General features: G+C 40.4%; 1 protein-coding gene across 5 annotated transcripts in view; it reads left to right on the top strand.

Annotated features, from left to right (window-relative positions):
* Positions 1-23,514, top strand: part of Sorcs1 (sortilin related VPS10 domain containing receptor 1) — a 504,706-nt gene that overhangs the window by 197,984 nt on the left and 283,208 nt on the right. The window lies entirely within an intron of this gene.

The raw sequence follows: 23,514 nt of genomic DNA, 5'->3' as shown, positions 1-23,514 counted from the left end.
AATGCCATGACCCTTTAACACATTTCCTCATATTCTGGTGACTTCCCAATCCTGAAGTTAATTTTACTACAATGCCATAACTGTAATTTTGCTAATGTTATGAATCATAATGTAAATATGCAGCATGTCTGATACGTGACCTCAGAGGGGCTTGGACTCACAGGTTGAGAATCACTGTGCTAGTCGGATTCAGCTTAGACAAACTGATTTTCAACCTAGCTCCAACATCGCAAATTTGTGATTGCTACCCAAAGGTCTGCCTTATTTATAACAGATGCCTTATTATATTTTGCAACATCAATGGAAAGAGCGTGAGTGTTCCTACTTCTTTGGGACTTTTGAATTACAAGCATCCGCTATGATATATTAAGGGATAATTGATGGTGTACTGAGGCAGGCAAGCTGACTCACTGTGGGTTCGCAGGTGAAAGTATAGCATTTCAGAGCCAGCGGACTGGTGAACAGTAGAGTTGCCTCCACTAAGCTAGCTTATTTCTTTGAACCATAAATTCCAAATAGTGTACTGGAAATAATTTCTCTATGCAGGTTATAGCTGTTAAAAAGTATCATAAACGTGATAATTTATTCAAGATACAAACGACCGAAATATGGGACCTCTGATTGTCGATGTAAAGAGGAGTAAACACCAGCTGCCAGCCTCGCTTTCACTTGGAAGTAGATGTTACAGAAATTCTTCCCTCACTTCCAGCTGTTACAGATCTCTGGCAGGTGTGTAGGGTCAACATGCTGAAAGCTGGAGAGATGGTCTCAGATATTAGTTACCATTAGAAGGACAGAGAATAAATATGTCTGCTTGGTAGTTTATTGTGCTGTAGTGGGGCCCACCGATACATGTGTTGGTGTGTCTGTAAACCACTGGGAATTAGAATTCTTGGGAGTGTTTAGCTTGCAATTTCTTTGCAGAGTATAATCAGAGCAGAGAACAGTGCTGATCACGTAGTGGTACTCAACAGCTCACTGTAATGAATCAACACCTATCACCTGTTGATCCTAGGCCTGACAGTAGGCTAAGGATCTCATACTCAGTGACTTTCCATCCTGCATACAATAGAGACACCTGGGTAGCATTTTCAAACAGTATGTGTGCATGACCCTACCCAAAACTAACCAAATCCGATCTTTTAGATGAACCCCAATGATAGAGAGTTCACAAGCAACACTTGTGATTTTAATATGCAAAAGACACAGAAAATTGATGAACACTGACCCACTGTTCTCCCGGTGTTTGCTCTCCTTAGCTGCTCACTCATATGGCTGATTATTTGCTTCCTGCATCTAGGTTCCCGTGTACATGTTCTGCCATCTTGCCACTTGTCATAGCTAAGACATTCACATTAACACGCATGTCAATGTATTAGCCACAATAAGCGTGTAATTTTTTTTTGCATGCGCTCCTAAAATGTGCCGTCCATGTAGATCATAAACTTAGATCCCTTTACAGTGACAGAAAACAACCATGTAAATCGGGATAGATGGAAGTTCTTAGTGGAAAAGGTTTGAGAAGCTCCAGTTTAGACTGTTTCAGTCACAGCTCTCTGTAGTCAGGCTGTGGCATCTGGAGCGTCGAGGCAGTGTCTAAACAGTAGCTTGAATTGGTGACAAATATTTACGCATTTCTTTTGTGATACTGTTGCAGTGCCACTACTATTAGGAGATAGCTCATCGTGAACAGGAACTCATGATCCACAGAGAATGTGGAAGACAGACTCACGTTGTCTGTTTGCTGAGAGTGCCCTTAGAAGAAAGTATTGTCTGGACCCCTTGGAGTCGTGTTGGTTTGTTTTTCTTCAATTGTTGTAATTTTCATTTCTCTTTAGTCCTTGTGTCTCACTAAGGAGCTAGGGAGTAGACAGACACACAGAGTGGAACTGGGGAGTAGGATAGCTGTCAGTCGAAAGCAAGAGCGTGTACCTTTGCTTTGTCACCAGTGACAAAGCTCAATAGCAACTAAAGATCCTAATAATGTGCTGGGGTAGCAGTCGTCCTCCAAGGTACTCAAGGTGAAGGGTCTGGGTGGCAAGTACATAGTATCATGAGAACTATCAGTCCACAGAAGTGCATCTGCTTCATTTAGCACAGTGCTTTCTCAGTCAGTCTGTCATCTGTCTATCCACCTATCCACCTATTCATCTATCTGTCTGTCTATCTATCTGTCTATCCACCTATCCACCTATTCATCTATCTATCTATCTATCTATCTATCTATCTATCTATCTATCTATCTATCTATCTATCATCTATCTATCTATCGTCTATCTATCTATCTATCAATCATCTATCTATCTATCTATCTATCTATCTATCTATCTATCTAACTATCTATCATCTATCTATCATCTATCTATCTATCATCTATCTATCTATCATCTATCTATCTATCATCTATCTATCTATCATCTATCTATCATCTATCTATCTATCATCTATCTATCTATCATCTATCTATCTATCTATCATCTATCTATCTATCTATCTATCTATCTATCATCTATCCATTTCTTCCTTCCCTTCTCCCCTCTATTCCTTTGTCTTCTTTTTTTAAACCTTAGGGGTTCTCTCAAGATAATTCAATAATATCATACAATCTTCAAAATAATAATAAATTTTTCAAATATAGTAATCTGATAGTATCAGTGAGGACAGAGGTGGATGGAATTTCCTGCCCTATAAATCAGGGACCTACTGGCTGCTGATCTGTTTGACACATCATTTCAGTGTGAGATTACTCCCAGTGTGTAACTGTCAGATAGCAAACCCTGTGCTTTTCAGAGACTGCTGGAAACAGGAAGTCTTGTGAGCATTCCTGTGGCATCGGAAGAATCTAAGCCCCTCCCCATTCTTTCCTATCTTACTGGCAAATAGGTCCAGAATTTGTGGTGCATTTATCTTCAATCAACTGTTTCTTTGTCTTCTTGCTCTTCACTTAGCTTGTAGAACTGTTTTCAAAGGAACTGACGCTAGTTAATAAATAGGATGGCAAGCAGGAGAAAGCTGGCGGTTAGCAGCCCATTTTGATGGACTGTGCTGTCTGTGAAGAATTTGCTGGGTGCAGAGCGTGACAGACACAACTCCGCCAAACGCCTTATCCTTATTCTTCAGCCAAAATCATTCTTCAGCATTTGCCTTATTCACATGTGCTGTCCATGGAAACAGCAGGAGGCTGTCCCATGATGATGCCTCTGGACAAGCAAACATCTGTATTTGTGCACTTGGGATGTTCTCCATCTTTCAAAGGAGTCCGGTATGGTGTAGCTGAGTTTTCTGCCCTCGTTTCCAAGTCTTTCCCCTCCATCCTTCCACACTCTTCTCGGAGTGTTCTGAGACCCTGCTCTTGCAGCTGCTTTCCAGCCCATCACACTGAATATATTTCATTACTTCCCTGCCTTGTTGTTCCTGTAAACCCACGATTGTTAGACAAGGTTGCTTTGTATACCCCTAGCCTTGTGGAGTGCTTGGCACGTTAAGCAGCCTCATTAAAATTAATTAAAAGAAAGAAGGAGTCAGTAGGTAAATAAGGAGATGAAGACATATTTCTAGAATTTTCTAAATGGGATCTAAGTAAACCACTTAAATATTATTGACTCAGGAAACTCTTCTAAAAGGAAAAAGGAAGAATAAGGACCTTCTCAGTTATTTTCAACATTAAGGAAGGAGACACCCTGGGTTTATGGCCCAGGATTTCATTCTACAGCATGTGGGTGGGTTAGAAAACATTTGTATGCATGTTGCATTCTTGTCATTTCTGCATCAACACAGCTCAATCCTACACCTACAACAGTTACACCTTGGAAAACTCTAATTGCAAATGCCATTGAGGTCTGCTGAAATGATCTTGTGTATGAAAGGCAGACCCCTCCCCTCCTCGCTGTCAGAGGGCTTTTGAGCAAATGTGACCAGCAGAACACTATACTTCCTGAGCTTTTGGTGGGGATTTTCCTAGAAGACTTACTTGACAGGCTGCGTGATTAAAAAAATAACTGTTCCTGATTCCTAAGTGCCACAGTGCCCTCCCAGATTCCAGTAAGGAAGACACAAAGCAAAACATGATGCAAGATGTACCCAGTTCAAACGCAGGAATCTGTAAAAGGCTTTATGTAATGAAAAAAAACAATGTTATGATGTGAGCCAGAACTACACACACACACACACACACACACACACACACACACACACCAGTTTCTATGTGTCCCTTGTAGCAGGAGGAGGTGAAGCTAGCAGAAGCTCCCGTAGATAATTTGTATTCAGATATACACAGCCCTGCCACTTATTTGCAGGGTAAGCAGATGACTGTTTGCTCTATGCATAATGACTCTGTGAGGAGTGACCTTTCCTGGTGATTTTCTAACCAATTAGTCTGAACCCTTTAATTAATTAATTTCCTTAAGCAGAAGAGGTCCTCCCACCCCTTCTCCCTTAGCAATCATTCATCTTTACACCATCCTCAAAATTATTAGCTTGGGAACTTAAATGACCCTACACCATTTATTTTTATCTTCCTTGCTGGTGTCTCAATAAGTGACTGACTACTAAGATCTACTCTCTCCTCTCTCTCTCTCTCTCTCTCTCTCTCTCTCTCTCTCTCTCTCTCTCTCTCTTCTCTCTCCTCTCTCCTCTCTCTCCTCTCTCCTCTCTCTCTTTCTCTCTCTCCTCTCTTCTCTCTCTCTCTCTCTCTGTGTGTGTGTGTGTGTGTGTGTGTGTGCGCATGTGCAAGCATGCAGACAGAGACACGCGTGCCCTCGGAATTGTGTGTGTCCATTTATTTGTTATATGAACCTTGCTGACAACTTTAAATTTCAAACAGAAAAGCAGTGTAAGTGACAAAGTCTGATTTTCCCCCCAGGCTCCTAAAGCAAATGATGGGATGGACGGGACAGTCTACAATTTAGTCTATACAGATGGACTGGACAGTCTACAGTCCAGGCTATGCAGATGGACGGGACAGTCTACAGTCTAGTCTATGCAGATGGACGGGACACTCTACAGTCTAGTCTATGCAGATGGACTGGACAGTCTACAGTGTGGCCTATGCAGATGGACGGGACAGTCTACAATCCAGGCTATGCAGATGGACGGGACAGTCTACAGTGTGGCCTATGCAGATGGACAGGACAGTCTGTAGTCTAGTCTCTTTTGGGGTGGGGGTGACCTGTTTTTCCTGAATCTGACTTGGACTCTACTGTGTCTTGGAGTGATTTCATTAATAGGGAGCAGGGAAGGGAATGCAACTATGTCATTTTCTTTAAAATAACAAGGCCACTAAAGCCTTGTTCACGTCTGTCTTCCCCATTGATCCTCTTCCTGTTTGTTCCCATTTTCAAACCCTATTACTCATTTTACTTACTTTTTATATTTTCATATATGATTTGAAAATCACTTCTAACACCTACAATGAGACCCTATAATATATAATGGCAGAGAGAGAGAGAGAGAGTAATGCACTGTTTCTAAGGATTTCAGAAATCATTTGCTCTGGAAAAATTCATTCTTTTCAGATCTCCTGGTATAATCCCTGCAAATTCCCTCCTGTAAGGCTCAAACACCTTTACATGGGCAGTTCTTAATCTCAAGAGCATATTATGGAGACAAAATGACAAAGAAGGACCCACTGATTTGCCTTAAGACTTTGCCTTTTTTATGTAATCATTAATTCATGTGTATCCTTATCAGTATATTTTCCTGTCATGCTTGAATTGAATGCAACCTCAACAAAAAAATAGTAGGGAGCAGAGAGATATGTAAGTACACTTTCCATCAAGCCTGATGCATTCCATCCCAGGATCCACATAGTAGACAGAGAGAAACTAATCTACAAAGTTGTCCTTGACCCTCCACACCGTATTCATCTGTATATGCACCTTCACATATACACCCCTTCTACATGGAAATAAATGCAATAAAATATTAAAAAGAGATCTCTGAAAAATACTTTCTTCTTTACATATATATATATATAAATTTTGAAATTATATAAAAAATTCTATCAATTTATAGTTTATATTGTATATACTGTTGTGCCCAAATCCATGAAGTTCCTGCAAAAACCAACAGGGAGACCAAGTCTTGTATGTAAAAGCAAAGAGTGTTTATTTTATGCAAGTTTGCAAACTCCGTCTCTCTGCATGTCCAACATATTGGAATAAATGGAGAGCCCTGAACTCTGTTAGAATTGGTTTTTTATAGTAGTAAAGGTGGGAGTGAGGAGTTTCTGAGGTTCAGGACCCCTGATCGGCTGACTTTTGTCTAGGGGTGTCCTGATGAGTGTGTGATGGCAGGTGGTCCTATCTACAGTGGTTGGAATGTTAGGCATTTCCTGTGGATGGTCTGTTCTTGGGTGGTGCTCAGGTAATCTCAGCTTGTGGTTCTTCCTGCAACCAAGTACTGCTTCAGGGTAAACTACTGAGACTCAGGCCTCTTAGTAAATTCATCCACGGCTGAGTCCTACTCTAGCAGGTGATAATGGTAGGAAGTAAAGAACTTCCTTTGGGTGATCTGTTCATATTTAGCTTATCATGGCTGGCTCCTACATATACATTCATATAAAAGATAGTATACAGTAAGTATAAAATTTCATCCACACATATTAATATATACATATGCAAATATAACTTTGAGGAAAGAGTGAAAGACCCCAAAAGTTGGGAGACTCTCATTCGAGTCTCGGGATAACACGATCCCCCAAGAACTCATGAGAAACCGTCCCTGCTGTAATCACACGAGGTTTATTGACAAGAACCAGCATGTTGGGGCTGAGACTCATATCCCACACAGGGGTAGAAAAGTTCGACCCTGAGTAGCTGGAAGAAGAGGTATTTAAGGGACGAAACCACAACCCAAAGCGGGTAGGGAGGGCGTCATTGGAAGATTCAGAAAATACCAGTGATAATCACAAGGGGGCAACTCCCCATTTCTCAAGATTGTTCTCAAGATTATAATTTAACTTTGTGGTCAGCCAGTTTCTGGAACAAAGTCACTGAACCGGCTAACCTAGATTTTTGGCTCTACTTTTCCTGCTAGGGGGTCTGGATTTATCATGGTCGTTGAAGAGAATGATTTCTGTGCACACACTCTCATGTGTGGGAAATCTGTCATGGTCTAGACAGGATCATGAGTCTGACCAGTATTTCCTATCTAGGCACTTGGTTCCAGAAAACCCTGGCCTCAACTGAGGCATTTGTTATTCTTCTTTTTATGTCCTGCTTAGTAGCTAGATGAATAGACTATGTCATCATTGAAATAAGCAATTATCATTGTCTCTCATATGAGAGAGAGAGAGAGTGCACACACATGCGTGCATGCATACATTGTTGAGAAATTTAGGAGAAAAGGTTGCCTGTGCTTTGATAACCTCTATTTAATACCATCATGATGTTGAAATTCATTAATAATTCTATTCTGGTAACTCTAATGCCATTATATCTGTGCCCATATATCTCTCTAAAATGAGATTTTGTCCTCTATTTTATATTCTGATTTTTCCTTAGTGTTTTAATATATTGACATTTACCATATGAGATTTTCAGATGTTGACTAATTTTTAACTAGAAAAAATGGAAGCTTGTTGTGGCTTTGTTTACTAATGGGAAATGCTCTTTCCAAGGAAACCTCGGGACTAGAGTTGATGGTTCAGTCATTTACAGGACCAGCTGCTTCTCCAAAGGACCCCAGTTTGATTCCCAGCATTCTCATGGTGGCTCACAACCTTTCCACCACTCCAGTTCCAGTAGATTGAATGTCCTCTTCTGACCTCTGAGGGAACCAGGCATACCCACGGTGTACGCACATGCAGGAAAAGCATCTATACACATAAAATGAAAAAAAAAAAACACTTTTTTTTTCTGGTGGTAGTGGCACACAGCTTTAATGCTGGGAGGTAGAGGCAGGTGGATCTTTGTAAGCCAGGGCTACACAGAGAAACCCTGTCTCGAAGAACAAACAACAACAACAACAATCTTTTAAAAAGTAGTTAAATATGACATTTTTGTCAGTTTCCTTCACACACAACATTTTATTTAATTCTCACAGTTACCCACTCAGGAAGTTGCTTTGCATAATCCTGTTTTTCAGATGAGACACTTGAGGCTTAGGGAGCTAAGATGTCTAGCTCAGTATTTGATTATCTGGAAAGTAAATGAAGAGACAAATTAGTATTATACCTCACTCTCCCTGCCTTAGCAGTCTTTTTATTCAAGAACCAATACACGAATCACTTAAACCACAAATATTGTTGCTATCTTCTTAATAGCTTACTTTATAGGTTTATTTCATTTTTATCATAATAGTCTTAGCCAAATGCCAGCCATTTAGGTTATTTTTATGTTCCATTACCATTAAGAGTGCTGTGATGAACTTGACTTTGAATACACAAATTCTTGGCTTTTTGATCTTGAACTGGATGCTGTGTCTCCATCTACTCATGTTTTGCAACGATAGTCTTACCCAGTAGAAATCCTGTATTTTAGCAAATAGAACATTATTTTTTCAAGTATTTTTTTTAGTTTCAAAGTGCTTTTTTTTCCATTTTAGAATAAGCTAAATAGAAGATCCATTGCAGTGTATTTGGACAATGCAATGTTTTGTGTATTTATATGTTGAACATGCATAATTTTTCAGTAATAAACCTGTATTCAAGTGTCAGATAAACCTACTTCTCCTTTCTATAAAAAGTAAATAAATAGGGGCTGGAGAAATGGCTCAGTGGTTAAGAGCATTGCCTGCTCTTCCAAAGGTCCTGAGTTCAATTCCCAGCAACCACATGGTGGCTCACAACCATCTGTAATCAGGTCTGGTGCCCTGTTCTGGTCTTCAGGCAGAGAGAATATTGTATACATAATAAATAAATAAATATATTTTTTAAAAAAGTAAATAAATAAACGAAATCGCTGGCTTCAATTCTTCATGAAATGAACCTTCCCTCTAATGTTGCCGGCAGACATAGAAGTCAATTGTTTCTTTCTTTTACGTTGTTTTGTTCACAAGGGATAATTTCACCATGGCAGTGCAGAAATAGACTTGCAGCAATTATATATAAAACACTTCATGAAAAAAAAAAACCCTTCAATTCTATTATAGTTATCTAACGGTAAAAGGAAAAGCTAATTATCTGAGATGACCCATTCTCAGTTCTTGCAGGTGACTTGCTAAGTGGAAAGAAACAAGGAGGGGCAAAACAATTACTTAGGGTTAGAGAGACCCCTTGTTGCTCTGGGATCTACAGGGGTTGTATACCAATAAGTGACTACAAAACCATCCTGAAAGGGTATTCATAGCCTCTGTATTTTAGCTACTGTTGCAGTAAGTAGGAGCCAGAGAGTTCTGTGTGGAAACTATCCACTGCAAAGATTACTAATAAAGTGTGTCCGTGGTCGAATCCAGGAAGCTCAAAGTACAGAACAGGTGCATTTTGTTCTGGACTGTGCTCAAACACTAGAGTTATTACAAGGCGTAGCCTAGTGTAGTCCTGGAAGTAGCAGTCTGAAACGGCTCTGGCCCAAAGCAGAGGTGAGACGCTGTATGGGAATATGTATGTATAGTTTATAATAAATACAGAGGCTATGAATACCCTTTCGGGATGGTTTTGTAGTCACTTACTGGTATACTACCCCTGTAGATCCCAGAGCAACAAGGGGTCTCTCTAACCCTAAGTAATTGTTTTACCCCTCCTTGTTTCTTTCCACTTAGCAAGTCACCTGCAAGAACTGAGCAAATAAGCATTGTGACCAGATTTTGATATTTCAATCTGTAAGGATTCAATTGCAGAATTATGTTTTAGTTTATAATATATAATAAATAAGATAGATTATAAAGAAAATATAGTTTAAAATATTTTCAAAGCAAATGTTTTATAAAAATAAGTGTGTTTCTTTAGTGTAACACTTTTAGTGAGAAAACTAATTTTAATTTTGTGTGTAATAAAATATCAGAATCTTATTAAAACAGAACAAAAGTTTAAGAAAATTTGCCAACTTAGTGAAGTTGTGCAAAATGTAAGAAAAATCCACATTTTAAAATATAAAAGCCAATGAGTAAATGTCTATGGAGAAGAGAGAAGTCAAGTTCTGCTTCTCAGATTTCCAGTTGTATCCTTGATGTTCACAAAAGTACACAGAAAAAGTGTTGAGCAATGATTTTGGCAATGTCTTTTCTTATATACTGTCTATCCCTGGTGCTTTTCCCGCATGCCTTCTGGGATAATCTCTTCTAAAGTGTGTTAGTTAGATAGGTAAAGATACAGGGTTTTCACATTATGGTCAGATGTCAGTTTTTCGTTTTTTTCCTTTTATTGTTTCCATCTTCTGTAGTTTTACCATAGCCAGTAGACTCTGCCATGTCTTTCCGTCATTAAGCCTTTCACCAGACTCTTACTTCGCACAAAAGCAAACTATCTTGGTGATGCCTAATTGTTAACAGGCATCTAGAAGGCAAAGCTTCAAGACTGTTCGTGAAGCATTGCTTAAATTAGGTTGTCATCCTATATATATATGTGTGTGTATGTGTGTGTGTGTGTGTGTGAGAGAGAGAGAGAGAGAGAGAGAGAGAGAGGAGAGAGAGAGACCATTTTGGTTGTGTTAGTTGATAGGAAAGCCTGTCTTAATAGTCTGAACTGTTCATGCCTTTAGTGGACTCCATGAATGTGGAAGGGAAGCTGAACCTAGTGTGTGTGCTCATTAGTCCACACCTCTCTGCTCTTCACCGTGGAGGTCACAAGCACACATTCTTTCAAACTCCCCGTGTGTAACCTCCATCCCTCCAGGAAGGATGGTAGCCTGGAACTGTAAGTCAAGTGAGCACCTTCTCCCATAATTTTCTTCTGTCATGGCATCGTCTCACAGCAATGGGAGAAGAAGCCGTAACATTAATTAGAAGGTAGATGCTGCGGCTGTAAGTCTTTGTCTCCACACAGAGAAGACAAGCACAGGACGAAAGTGCTGCATCAAAGACAGGCCTGATAAATGACACTCATCCCAAAGGCGAAAAAGCTGTTAGAGCTTGTAATAGGAAAGCAGATCTCTTTAAATACGGGTGGGGGCAAAAAGAGATAATTTTTCAAAGAAAATAAATATAGGGCAAATCAGAATGTGAAAAATATTCAGGGTCATATTCCTTGAGGGTATTATAAATTAAACAATAATGATATGCAACTAGTACTTGTCATAACAGCTAGGCTCTAAAATGTAGCTAATATCAAATGCTGACAAGATAGTGGAGGGGTGATGGTTGTGTTCGTCTTTGATGGTGAGGCAGAATAGTACAGCAAGTTGCAAAGCATTTTGGCAATTTCTTCCACAGCTAAACATAATCTCACGATAAGATACAGCAGTCATGCAGACTGGAATTTACCCAAATGAATTCAGAATGTATGCCCACAGTATGCTACCCAAGGATATGAGTAGCAGTGTTATTTATAGTTGCAAAACTTGGATGCAGCTAAGATGTCCTTTAGTAGATAAGAGGATAAACAAACGTTACCATATCCATACAGTGGGATAGTCTTCAACTAGAAGGCATTGAGCTATGAAGCTAGAACAGACCTGGAGAAGGTTTAAGTGCATGTTACTAAGCCAAAAAAACCCAATGTGCAAAGGCTGCATAACGTGTGATATGATGTGTGCCACACACCAAACCAAGAGAGAGTGGAAAGAGCCACTGTTATCATGGGTGGAAGGAACAAAGGAATGTTCATCATACAGTCTTCATAGGGGTGGCAGGATTCTTTAAGATACTATCAGTAGACATAAACCCCAATAAACATTTGCAGAAGCCTATTCAACATATAACACCAAGACATGCAAATGCATGCTTTAGGTTTACATGATAGTGGTGTGTCATTACAAGTTTCCCAGTTATAAACTGCTCCAGAGCAGATGTTGACAGCAGGTTAACACAGGTTGAGAGAAGCTACAGGAAATAGATGAACTTTTGCTTAGTCTTGTTCTGAGCCTAAAAATATACAAAAATAATAAATCCTTTGAATAATTATATTTGGCGTTCTCAGTGATTTGACTCTGATCAACAGTTGGTTTGTTGTAGTTGCCTATTATGTTTTGTTTGGACTGTAAGCTTTCCAGAGGGTGATGAAGGGTGTATACAAACTACAAAGCTGGCCATGATGCAGCTGAAGAGTTCTATCTTCTACATTTTTAATGAGGCAACACTGTGCTTCCTTACTCAGTTGAACTTCTGAGTTAGTACTCACTGGTGGGCATATGTTTAGCACATGACATCTACAAGTCATACCTCGGTCCTTGGCCCAAAATTAAAGTTCCCAAAGAAACTTACCCATTTTATTCTTTCTTAAGCCTTAATGTAAGCTTTGTTTGCTGCCTGGGAAAGCTTATCTGCCCAATAAGACTGTCCATTTAAAAGTGGCATTTTCAGATTCTTGACCTTTTAATATATTTCTTAGTGTTTTCTTCTTCTGGGATTTAGAAAGTTCAGCAGATCAGAGGGGATTTCTCAACTCAGTATGAGACATAGAACACAGGAAAGCAATTTCTAAGATTTCCCTTGTGGGAGTAAGGTGCTCAAATTGTATGAGAAGGGACCATAGAGAGATCTTTTGGGAAACCCAGGCAATGAAAGAAAGAAATAAGCATTGCATGGGTTGAATTTGTAATAGGCAAGGAATGGGTCTCATCTGACTTACCTGGAAACCAGGGCATAGTAACATTATAATTCACAGAAGGTTCTTGGTTTCTCAGTTTCTGCTCAGTCCTTATAGATTATCTTTATTGGGGCCTCTGCTATGGTTTGAATAGGAAGTAACCCCAAAGGCTCAGGTGTTGAGGTTTTGATACTACACTGGTGTTCAGAGGCAGTTGGGTCACAAATGAGCTAATTTCATCAATATACTGATATGTTCACAGTTGAATGAACTATTGGGGGCAGACTATTCTTCTGGGAGGAAAATGAGTCTAAATCAGTAATTACTCCCTTAAGTTCTCTTTGGTGTTTTAATGTGGCAATGGAAAGCTAACATGACTAGTGATGTGACAGAGCAGGGTGACAGATGCACACTATTGGACATGTCCATTGGAGCTCCGTCAAGAGCATCGCTATTACTATTTCTTGTTTTCAGTGCTGACGTCTTCAAGGAAGGCAGGGAAGACAAAAAGGTTAGGAGTCAGGACTGTTTCCTTTCTCCATCATAGGGGGCTCTGAGGACTTCTTCCAGTTACATTGATCCAAGTGAGGAGTTGGCTATCAAGGCTGCATCCCCTCAACTTTAGATACATAATGTCCAGAATCGAACCCGTGGCTGGGGAAAGCGAAGTGATTTACATACCCAGCTCTGATTCCTGTAGGAAATCTAGCAGGAGAAGCAAACATTGAATTCCCTCCTCGGTCACAGGTTAAGGAGGGATCTGGGACTGGTGTGTTGTAGTTGGGGATGAAATGATCATGGAATACAGTTCTGCTGGGCTTCTCTCGGGCCTTGTCTTGAAGAGGTCTCAAGTGCCCCCGATAGAGAGATTAACCAGGTGCTAAGAACAGATTGGTGAAACTCACCCTCTCCATAAAAAAGGCACTCAGCCCCTACGCTCTTCTCTCCCTTCTGCCTTCTTGGAGCCAGACAGCACAGGGATTTGAGAAACTCATTAGAACTAAGACCTTACACCCTGTTCTTAATGCCTGTGCCAGCCGAACTAGGTTGGAGATTCAGGAACAGAGTGGGTAGAGAAGGTAGAGTTAAGAAACAAGCCTGATGAATTTAATACAGTCAAATACGGGCTGTTTGTTATTATCTTCAATGGGGCATTTATTTCGTGAATTAAGACAGCGCACGTGATATAAAGCGACTGTGGGACTATCTATTACATAAGATTTAATGGAACGTCAGAAACCTGCCAGAAATTATACACAGAAGCAAGGGAAGATTGCTCCCAAAGAACACACTTTTAAGACAGACACAAAGACCCTGTTTCCAGCTACTCCCCGTGTTTGCCCTTCACAGTGGTTACAGATGTGGGTGTGAATGGGCTGTGGCGTCCTGTAGCTAAGGCTCCCTGTATGCTTTTCTCTGCCAGTGGTCATTGTTCTCTTTCATAGCATGGTTATTTGGGGGGTAATTATAAGGTAAGAGTAAAGCTCTTTGGGGGAGTAATCTTCTTGTAGCCTTAGAAGAGGGAGGAGAATTTGGTAGCTACCCAGCAAACTTTGCTAATATAATGAAAAGTGTGTAGGGTGGAAATGTAAAGCCATGATTGACCCAATTACACCTGAATGCTGACAACACAGTGGAACACTCACGTGCGTTGTGGAACTTGAGCCATGTTTAACACTGCTAAGCAATTTACCTTTTAAACTGAGTGCTTTTGTGAGTGCACCATGTGACTAGTCACATAGAGCTGACAAGAGTGAAGGGTTGGGATTGGCTGGAATGGGCCAGGAAACCAGGATAGTTAATCTCTCTTTCCCTGGTCTGCTATTCCTGATCTGTTCATGAAATGTGACTTTGTGTTTGTGTTTGAGTGTGTATGTGTGTCGGTGAAGAAGGGAGGTATAGGAGAGAGGGTAAAGGGTAAAGCAGAAGATCTGTTTAATGGATAGTTCCGTGGTATTTATTGTGTCACACCACTAACATCCCTAAACAAGTATGCCAGAAAGAAGGTATTGAATGTTGAATTTGTACACACACACACACATACACACACATACACTTACATATATATATATATATATATATATATATATATATGTATGTATGTATAAAGTTCCTAGGCAAATGTCATTTAGACAGTATAGACTGCACTGAGAGTTTAAGAGAAAAAAGTGGACCACCAGTGGCATCTAAGGGAAGAAGGAATGCAGTACTAGGTGGTTTTGTTAGTAGTTGGTGGAATGTAGGGAGGGGGTAAGGTGCAAACATTTTAAATCAGAAAACTTGAGTTTAAATATGTTGTACCAGCTGGGCAGTGGTATTGTATGACTTTAATCCCAGCATTCTGGAGGCAGAGGCAGGCAGATCTTTGTGAGTTTGAGGTGAGCCTGGTCTACAGAGCAAGTTCTAGGACAGCCAGAGCTGTCACACAGAGATATCCTGTCTTGGAAAAAAACAAAAATTATTTAAAAAAATGAAAAATTGTGAAATAAGTATGTCATACCTACTAAATAAGACTTGGAAAATAAACAGTTTATTTTATCTCACTGAGAGGGACAAATGTTGACAGAGGTTTCTGTCCTACCCAGTCCCACAGCCATTCAGTCCCAAAGAAACACACAGAGGCCTACATTAATTATAAACTGCTTGGCCTATTAGCTCAGGCTTTCTTATTAACTAATTCTTACATCTTACATTAACCCATAATTCTTCTGCCATGTGGCATGATACCTTTTTATCAGTGAGGCATTCTCATCTTGCTTCCTCTTGGCCTGGGTGACCACTGCAGACTGAGCCTTTCCTCTTCTCAGAATTCTGTTCTGGTTGCCCTGCCTATATTTCCTACCTGGCTACTGGCCAATCAGCGTTTTATTAAACCAATTTAAGTGACAAATCTTTACAGGATACAAGATCACTGTCCCACAGCAGACAAAAAAACTATCACACCAATATCATTTTGAAAAGACTATTTAAATATCTCCATCTCCAGAAATTGACCATTCTGCCAAATTGTATCGTTCGTTTTGTATTTCATTGTCCCCTGCATTCTCTCATTGACCCCTGTGTTCTCTCTCTCTCTCTCTCTCTCTCTCTTTCTCTCTCTCTCTCTCCCTCCCTCCCTCTCTCTCTCCTTTGTGTGTGTGTGTGTGTGTATGTGTGTGTGTTATACGTACTCCTTTCTTGATCAATGAACACACACACATGTGCACATATACTAATTGATGAGAAAATACATTTATTTGTGTCTAGTAAATGTCCAGGTTTGACCAAGGTTATTCATCTGTCCAGTTTACCTAGTTCTCCAATGTTGTTCAGAAGGAACTATGATTATTGACAAATGTTACCAAAGAAGAAGTTAGCACAGGTTCCTGGCCAGTTTGGCTCTGATCCCTAACACTGGAAGTGAATACCACTCATATTTTTAGATGTTTATTCTATACATTGGCTGGGAAAATTCTTCTATGAGATTTTGGGACACCTTAGAACATGGCCAAGGCTGAAATCCATTAACTAACAGCAATTAGATTAAAATGTTAAACCTACTGGTGTGTAGCAGACTGTTGAGAAAGAAACATTTTTTGCCTGCAGAGATTATTTGGCAGAGACATTTTGGGTTGTCATAATAGGGCATACTATGCATACCTACAATGTGGCAGCCCAGAGAGTCATAGAGTAGAACACACAGTAGCTGTGCATGAGAAAAACTACCTGGCCTCTTGATTTAAGAAGCCCCAACCTTTTCTAACTCTAGGTTTAATACTCTGGGGTATATGCCAAACAGGCAAGATAAATGATTTCTTCCTTCAGAAGTCGTTGAGCCACGATGTTAAAGAAGACCAGAATAATATGCCATTAGTTGAAGTAATTCCTCTGACATGGTATTTACTAAGGATCTACTATACATTAGGGGCTAAAGAGATGACTCTAAAGTCAGGAGCACTGGTCACTCTTCTAGAGGAACTTTTCAGTTCCCAGTACCCACGTGACAGCTCACAGCTGCCTGTAACTCCAGTTTCAGGGAAACTGGCACCCTCACACAGGCTTAGAGGCTTGAAAACACCAATGAATATAAGATAAAAATAAATAATTTTAAAAAGAAAAAAGAAAAGGACCTACTTTATGTCAAATGATCTGCAAGGCTTGGGTGTTGGTCATAATTATAATATGATAGAGGAACTCCTTTCCCTAGTAAGCTTAGAGTCTGCTGAGGAAAATGTTTTAAAAAGGTAAAGGAAGACAAACTTCACCTTGTGTTGGAATAGTTTTTTGAAGGCAGAAGTCAGAATTGACTTGATGCAGAATGATGAGAGTCTTTTTGTGAGATTCAGTGGAAATCTTTGAGAACATAACAGTTTAGTTGAAAAAGAGCTAAGTGAAAAGCTGGATTTTTCTTTGTTCAAAGGATTAATATGTGGAATTTTATGGGACTAATATCTCAAATGTAAAACATAATCATGAGTTAGAAGCGAAGAGCTGGATCTTGAATGATAATCAGGATGCTCAGAGAAATGACAGCATTGAAATCAACAACTGGTCAACCCAATTTGCTCCATAAATATATCTGATGTCTTCTGCTGAACACGTGTTAGTGAGCAGAACAGGAAATGGGTTCAGGTCCAAATATATTATATTTTTACAAGAAGAGAGTCTGCTTAAATAAGAAAAACTAGGAATAATGCAATACAAAAGTAAGTACTCAAAGGAACCGGTCTACTTGGTAAGATTCTATGGTGAGAGTATTCTATCTAGACAGACAAGACAAGGAAGACTTTCAATAAAGCAATGCCAAAATATATTGTTTGATGTTGTGAAGTAGGGCATAAAGAAAAATGTGAGTTGGACAGTAGCTCAGTAGTTGAGACCTTACCTAGTGTGTACAAGACCCTAGGTGTGATCTACAACACACACACATATATACACACACATATACACACTCACATCAAAAAAAAAAAAAAAACTAGAAGTGAAGGTACAAAGAATTCTGAAGATACAGAGTTCTAGAAAGAGGATTAAACATGGGAGCTAAGAAGCATTTTAAGAAAGAAAACCTAAAATGACTCTACGGTGACTAGAGTGGACATGAGGAACAGTGTGTCTAATGAAGCCACATGTGTGGGGAGAAGAGACGATAAGTCCAACTGCAGGGGAGTATGCTGGGAATAGGAAAGAGGAGACAAATATTCAGGTTAGCAAGTCTAAGAAGAAGTCTTTCTAAATTAGGGGAGTAAATATTAAGAAACATGAGAGGGACAATGAATACATTGGAGTAGTGTTGTGGACTAGAATATTTATTTAACTATGTAAAGATGTGTTGCATTTGTTCGTGCTTCAGAATATTTGTTTAATATTTGTGAAGATTGCTGTATTCATTTATGCTGTATTTGTTTAGCTATGTAAAAGTGTGTTGCTGTTTTATCTTGCCTGCCTAAGGCACTTACCTGATTGCTTTAATAAAAAGCTAAATGACTAATAGCAAGGCAGAGGAGACAAGAAGGGACCAGGAGAGCAGGATGGCCAGTATGTAGTTGATGTTAACGATCCTCAGGGCAGCACATAGATAAATAGAAATAGGTTATGTTAAAAAAGGAGCTAGGTAGAAACAAGCCTAAGCTAAGGCCAAGCATTCATAATTAATAATAAGTTTCTCTGTCATGATTTTGGGGCTGGGATTCCAAGACATGCTAATTACATTGTATTACATTTATGTACATGGATACATAGAGACTGCTCAGTCAGTGCTTAAGAGCACTTATTCTTACAAAGGACATAGATTCAAGCTTCATCACTCACGTGATGAATCACAACTATACAATTCCATGACACCCAGTGTCCCTCTTCTGAATCCCTCAGGCTCCAACCATGAATGTGGTACATAAGCAGGCATGTAAGCCAAACACTTATACATATAAAATAAAAATAATATATTCATGAATTTAAAAATAGGTGTAAAGTAGAATGTTTTGAGAACGATAATCCTGAGAATGGGAGTAGGCTAGCAAGCTAGGGCAGTGTGTGTACTCAGAAGCACCGGTTCAGACAGCTCAAGATCCTTTATGGTTCCTTAGACAGTTCTTGCTTTTTTTTGTTCCTGTCTGTGTAGGGTGGGTTTGTTGTACATGCTGTTTGTTACATTGTAGCCCAGATGTGCAAGGGTTTCCAGTCCATTTTTGTCCTGTATTTATTCTGGTGCTGCTTTCTCCAGTCCCTGCTCCCCTGTAACAGGGGTCTCACACAAGTCATTCGTGCATGTACTGAGATCAGTGACTGGTACTGGGTTGGCCCAGATGATAAGTTTGTGGCAGAGAAAGAGACCATTAATATTACCAAGATCAGTCTATTTTTTTTCTTAATCAAGACTTTGTATTTGTTGATAAAAAATCAAAATAAAGAACAGTCACTTTCTTTTCCTGGATCCGAGCTGAAATACAATATAAAAACCTTATATTTGACATCATTTTTTCTTCCTTGTCTAGTGAACACAATTCTTCTCGGCAGCAACCACACTGGAAGAGATTGAATAGCCATGACCAAAGAATGTGAAGCTGATTTGTAACGCTTCCGACTGTCTTTAATTAACGTACATTCCTCACCTTGAAGTCTCCCAGGAGACTATTTTGGGGTTTTTAAGTGATTGTTTGAGATTACAATATAATTATACCATTATTTTCCCTCCAAACCCTCCTATATATTCTACACCCCTTGAACACCTTAGAATTCATGACCTCTTTTCCTCTTTAATTCTTGGTGTGTGTGTGTGTGTGTGTGTGTGTGTGTACTCAAGCAGGAGCCCACTAAGGTATCCCTTGATATATAAATGCAATTTGCTCAGTTCATATAATTTACATATATGTATATGTTTGCAGGGCTGAGCAGAGACCATTACAGAAAACTGTAACCTATCAGAATGCAGAGTTGTGGAGCCCAGTCCCAACTGATACATCCACAAGACAACTCCTGCACCTAAGCTTGGGGTCTGGCGAGGAACAGAGTCCAGAAGGATTAAAAGTGCCAGGGGAGCAAGGCCTTTGCTATAGAGCTGGGTTCCTTAGAAATGCCAGCCATGTATTTTACTGTTGAAGCTATGGTCTAGACATTATAAAGGGCTTATCAAAGGTCACCCTAGATAATGACAGCTGGGCCGCCATGAGCCCCAGTTTATTTCACTGTCCTATTGGGCTCTATCCTTCAGCATTTCAAATGCGAAGGCAGGGGTGTGCGGGTTTTATCTCACTGCTGGCACCCCACAAATGTCTACTGGTGAAATAGCCTCAGGCCCCTTTACTGAGTGGGAAGTTTTTTCCGAGTTTTCACCAGCATATCCTTATAAATCACTCCGCTGAAATCCAGAATAGCTTGGATAATGATACAAACTTAACTAGGAGTTTAGCAGTGCATCACGACATCCAGCAGTTTTGGTTTATCACTTCCCAGGGGAAGAAAAAAAAAAAAAAACAAGCATAGGAAACAAGCCAATAAATTCATTTTTAAGCCTAGCACCCTCCTCCCTCTCCTTGGTAAATGTTGTAAATTCTAGCCCTTTATGGTTTGCTTGAGGAAGCAAGCTCAACGTCAGACCATCAGACCGTTTTAATGGCCTTTGATTTACTTTTGAAGTGCTTATTAGAGTGAGGAATGACCGTGTTTTGAAGCCAATCACAGTTTTGAGACAGGTGGGAGCTTCATGGCCTTCCTCCCAGGGACTGGGGGGTGGGGGTTGTTTCGGTCTGGAGGAGACACACATGCTGAGCAGAAACACACTCTGCATTTCCTTTGCTTTTTGAGTGGCAGGTGGCTCTTTATTTTTCCCTCCTGTCACATAAAAGAATACGGTGACACAGGGCATTTTATAGTCTCCTGTTCTCCAGTGTAAATCCTAGTAGCCACCAGCTGAGTGGGAAATAGAGTTATAGAGCGGCTGTTCTGGGAATCTCTTCAACCCTACATGTGCAGGAAGACACTCCAGTCTTAAGTCGGGGCCTCAAATAAGAACCCAGAGTGCGTTTTTGCATTGCCTCTAAGTCCTGCTGAAAAGCAAACCAGGTGGCTGCAGTGGTAATTGGCTTGAGTTTGCATTTGTTCACCAAGAGCTGCCTCACCAGGCCCAGCACCCAGCAGGGTGGACTGCGAAGCCTCTCTCCTCACTCAGCAGACAGAATTAAGTTGCATTTGGGAATCCTCAATAGCCAGCCTTGCTGAGAGCGCTGCTGCAGAGTGGCCTTTTGAGATGTAAATACTATCGCCGGCACAGGAGAATCCGTGAAGTCAGTTCCTGGGTCTTTACTTACAAGAGTTTTCAATGAAGAATCAATGGATTTCAGTTCCCGCAGCATTTTTCTTGCCTTTAAATCCAGCCTCAGTGTTCATCAATTTGTTTAAGAATGCCTGGGGAGGCTTTGGTCTCTGAACTGAATAAAGAACGTTTAGAGTGGCCACTGCCCCCGAATGCTTTCTCAATGTGTGTTCCCTTCTGCGTGCAAAAGACAAACCAACAGGAAAAAAGTTCCCCTTTCCTCGTTGACATGGGAGAATTTGTTTGGGAAAGGATGCTTGGCCAAAGGAAAGATTCTTTAGCACTTTAGTTCTTGATTCTTTATCACCGCAATTATTTTTACAGCCCAGTGACAGCACCAGCCCTCCATGTGATTGGTTTTAGAATCCCATATGAAGCAGCTTTTCAAAAGCTTAGCTATGTGGCTGCCGCAATCAAAGGCCTGGGTTGCAACCACAGAAAGGATAGCTTATATCTCTCTTTGTTGTGCAACCAGGTGTAGAACTCCGAGCATATATTGGCAAAGGAAAATGATTTTGCAGTTCTCTAATTAATGCAATCTCTTAGAAAGCCTGGGTGCCACACTTTTGTGTTCTTATATGCTCTGGGAAGCCTGTTGAAATGCAAATTCTCTGGTCAATAGGAGCTCTGATTCCTGAGGTTGGGGTAAAGATCAGGAAGCTACATTTTAACCAGATCTTCCTGTGCAAAAACTAAAAGGGCCATCTCATAAGAAAGAGCTGTGTGGCAACCCGTCAGGGGTGGCTGCCATTGCTTTGTTTCTTGTTGAGTTTCTCTGATTTAAGGGAATTGGCCAAATTAAGCGCAAATTAAGTTTTTTCTCCTCAAGTCTTCCTGTGTTCAGCAAGTGTAGTCTGCCTGTCAGGCCGGGTTCACCTAAAACAGGCGTATAACTCCCAAGGCATTCTTTTATTTCCATAAGGATTACATGAGATCTCAAATAGGCTCTACATTTGTGGGGCTTTTACTGTAACTTACCACCTTACCACCACCAGGAGATCTAATTAAATTGGCTTGAGATGACCCCAGATTGACATCTCTTAACATTTCTCCCCATGGTGTGATAGGCAGCCAGGACTAAGAGCCATTGCTATAAGAATTGTGCAAAGCCACAGGATTCTCAAACTGACTGTGAAATGTCAAGTAATGTGCTGTGTTGAAGCCACGGGGACTGGAAGAGCTGGGTTCCTCTGCTGTGACCACACTGCCCTAGACTGAGCTCAGGATTGCAGTTCCTGGCACTGATGGTAGGAGAAGAAATAGAGAAAGGGACAAAGCAAACCAAAACAAAAGTTTTGTGACCATCCTGTCTGAGTTAGAGTTTCTCTTGTTCTGTTGTCTGTTGCTGTTATAAATACAAAAACAAAACAAAACAAAAACAAAAAACAAAATTAAAAAAAAAGACCAAAAACAGCTTGACAAGGTAAGGATTTATTCAATCTTTCTCATCTATATCATAAAAGAAGTCTGGAACTCTTCTCAATGGCTTTGCTCTGCCTGCTTTCTTACACAACTCAGAACTTGCTCGCCCTGGGTTGGCACCACCCAGCTGATGCTCCTGTTAACACGAATAAGCCCAGCTCTCACTTTAAAGAGATTAAATGATGTGAGATTCCCCTCTGTGTGCTGTGAATATCATTGGTTAATAAAGGAACTGCTTGAAGTTTATAGCAAACTATAGGGGAACAAAGTGAGGCGGGTGATACTAAATTGAATGCTGGGAGAAAGAAGGGCGGAGTCAGAGAGAAGCCATGTAGCCCCTCCAGAGACAACAGAATATTAGCCAGTAAGCAACAGCCATACGGTGATACACAGATTAATGGAGATGGGTTTAATTAATATGTAAGAGTTAGCCAATAAGAAGTTAGAGCTATTGGGCCAAGCAGTGATTTAAATAATATAGTTTCTGTATGTTTATTTCAGGGCTGAACAGCCGGGAACCAAACAATCAGGCCTCATTGTAACAATTCAAAGTTTATACTGGGGTCAATTTGCATGAGTATAACCTAGAAGGAGACATTTAGTTTGCCCCACATTCCATGTTCTGATGTAGAAGCAGATTTGTGAAATTTTAGAGTTTATAAAACAAAGAGAGTTGTAAATTAAGGCCGGTTTAAAATTCATTGGTGAATGGGTAAACGCACTCTTCATGGTCCTGACTTCCTTGCTCATAATCTCCCTCCTTTTGCTCCTCATCGGGACCTTGGGATCTCAGTCCGGTGCTCCTATGTGGGGCTCTGTCATTTTCTCCATCCAATGCCAGGTGAAGGTTCTATAGTGATATGCAAGATATTCATGAGTATGGCAATAGGATCTGGACATTTCTGGCACCCTCTCCTTAGCTGCCCAAGGACCTAGCTGGGGGCGTCTTCCTGGACACCTGGGAACCCCTCTAGAGTCAAGTCTCTGCCAAACCTAGAATGGCTCCCTTAATTAAGATATATAATTCCTTGTTCCCATATCCACTTTTCCTATATCCCAACCATCCTATTCCCCCAAGCTCTTCCCATCCTCCACTTCACACTTTTCTCTCCCCATTCCCCCCTCCCCCCATCCCACCCCACCCCCATGTTCCCATTTTTTGTCCGGTGGGACAGATCTAACG

The sequence above is a fragment of the Arvicola amphibius genome, chromosome 1 (assembly GCF_903992535.2).
Source record: "Arvicola amphibius chromosome 1, mArvAmp1.2, whole genome shotgun sequence".
Lineage (NCBI taxonomy): Eukaryota > Metazoa > Chordata > Mammalia > Rodentia > Cricetidae > Arvicola > Arvicola amphibius.
The sequence above is the reverse complement of the archived record's forward strand: the minus strand, read 5'-3'. Positions and strand labels throughout refer to the sequence as shown.